We start from the raw sequence: 2885 nt of genomic DNA on the forward strand, positions 1-2885 counted from the left end.
AAAATCAGGAGTCGAAGTGAAATTCAAAATGTCCGCCATACCTGTGCCAACGCTGTGAAGAAGAAGTGAATTTTCGAATTCCACTACAGTAGGCCGGTGAAAACTTTCGTTAATCCGTGAGCTTCAAAATGAACCCCCTCCCCCTCGCGAGGTACACTAATAACGTATTGCAAAGGTACACCAATGACGTATTGCAAAGGTACACCAATAACGTATTGCAAAGGTACACCAATAACGTATTGCAAAGGTACACCAATAACGTATTGCAAAGGTACACCAATAACGTATTGCAAAGGTACACCAATAACGTATTGCAAAGGTACACCAATAACGTATTGCAAAGGTACACCAATAACGTATTGCAAAGGTACACCAATAACGTATTGCAAAGGTACACCCAATAACGTATTGCAAAGGTACACTAATAACGTATTGCAAAGGTACACCAATGACGTATTGCAAAGGTACACCAATGACGTATTGCAAAGGTACACCAATAACGTATTGCAAAGGTACACCAATAACGTATTGCAAAGGTACACCAATAACGTATTGCAAAGGTACACCAATAACGTATTGCAAAGGTACACCAATAACGTATTGCAAAGGTACACCAAATACGTATTGCAAAGGTACACCAATGACGTATTGCAAAGGTACACCAATAACGTATTGCAAAGGTACACCAATAACGTATTGCAAAGGTACACCAATAACGTATTGCAAAGGTACACCAATAACGTATTGCAAAAAATTGTGAATCCGAACATCTGTCAGCTATTCTCATTCTAAATTACGAAGTCTATTACCAAATGAACAGGCAAAGTTTTGTACATGTGGTTGAAGTATCATCAGTAACAGCGATTGAGCGTTACAAATACAGACATAAAACTGATTCAAAGGGCTCTTGAAGCCAGACGTGTGAAAATGAATTGCCAACATTATTTTTATGTACTAGTTTAGGATACGGAAGACTATGGTTTAATGGTATCCCTTCGTTTATGTCTTGAACTCGCAACATTGGAATCAATCGTATATTTTCTTCAGAACACAAAATTCTAACCTTTGAATGGATTTTAACATGCTACTCAACGCTTGTAAGTCGCTTAAATTTCTTCAGTGAGACTGGTAAAGATTTTTAAAATTTGTATCGAAGGTGTGAGGACTACAAAACGATCAAACGCCGAGAGAATGTGGAGGATGAGCCATGCAATAGAAAACGAAATCAAGAACTGCAACTTGTCTTTCACCTAATGGAACATCATTATCGCGAGAACCCGTCCGAGGTTTTACGATTATTATTATCATTATTTCATCTCACTAAATTTACATTTACATTTAATGGAATACTGAAAAAAACATTAAGTGATGAAATGACTTTCAAATGCACGGAAACCACATCAAAAGGCTGTGAAGATTTTTTTTTAGATTTTGTTAAAAGTCATCATCAAATTTGAATGTGGAAAGTGCGACTAATAGACATCTTTGTGGCTTTGAGCTCGACTACATCACAATCATTTGTTTGACCAAAGCAGTTAGAAACAAATACTAAAGGGTGTCCCTGAGCACATTCATGTAATGGTTAATGGAGAGTGACTGTGTCTAGTCGAAATGAAACAGTTCGTGGCGAGATTAACAGGAAGGAAACAAATGCTCATGAAAATGTCGTTGTCGTTGAACTCTTTCAATGCACAATTCACGGAAGGAATAAAATATTTAACTTGTCAAATTCTGTAAAGGTATTCACAGCAGGGACGTAATAAAGAGGAGAAATTGAAATACATTAATTTACATATGACCTCGACTTGTAATTCACATGAATGATAAAAAGTTGGACAGCATATTAGGTATTACGTAATCAAAGTTCATGCAGGATTAGCGTGAAGAGAGAGACAGGTTGTGGTCGAATAATGATATAGTTTATTGAATTTTTCACAGTTTTATCAGACTGTAATTTGTATATAGGGCTCTCAGTTTGTATTCTTTAGAGAGTTTACCAAAATATTGTCACGGTGAAATCAACATGTGAAAACATCAGGCAGTAATCACCTCTTAAGATATGCTAACGGTTAAGGTAGACTCGCAATCTTTTTCATAATTCTTTCCTACGGCTTCTTGGAGCTCATTTTCAAGCTTTTGGAGTTTTGATCTGCATCTTTTTGTAAAAATCAAAAATGCAACGTTTGTCCATGGTGTAAAAGACAGAGATAGCGGCCTTTACGTATTTTATAAATGTTAGACAATTTGATAAATGTTATATACTTCGATAAATGTTAGACACTTTGTTTTTCTAGTACCGAAATTTGCAGGGTGACCCCTGATTTTTATTCTCGATTTGTTTAGAGATTGGTTGCAAGTTTCGTCGGGGAAAGTTTGAGCAAAAGTTTAAGTCTTACAATATCAAAGCGAGTAGTTCCGAAGTGATAACAACTCTATTGCGCGGATTCTGATATAGCAACTCTGCATGTTTACGTCACTTCCTGTGACACACGTACTGAGAAGTCAAGATTTAAAGAGAACTTAATCACACTTGACTTGGGAGATTGAAAGTTGATTCTTCACAAGGTTGAAATCAGGGACAGCATTGCAAGGCGGGTAATGTGGTCTGATCACTCTATCATGCAATGCCATTCTTTCAACATGACTAAAATAGCGTTCAGTTCTTTCAAACTTCAAATGACTTTTTCAATCTTGAAATTCTATGAGACTATTTCAAGTGCAACATATCGTTCCGTCTTAATCTTGTAACCTTCACCGTCCTTTCTGTCATTCATTACAAAATACTTTATGGGACGTTGTCCCTTTCCTACACCATCGATTTCGTCCATATCAAATCAGATGTATTAAAGTTTGTGTTCTCTATCCTCAAACCAGACCCTCTCTCG

This window comes from Ptychodera flava, chromosome 1 (genome assembly GCF_041260155.1).
Source record: "Ptychodera flava strain L36383 chromosome 1, AS_Pfla_20210202, whole genome shotgun sequence".
Lineage (NCBI taxonomy): Eukaryota > Metazoa > Hemichordata > Enteropneusta > Ptychoderidae > Ptychodera > Ptychodera flava.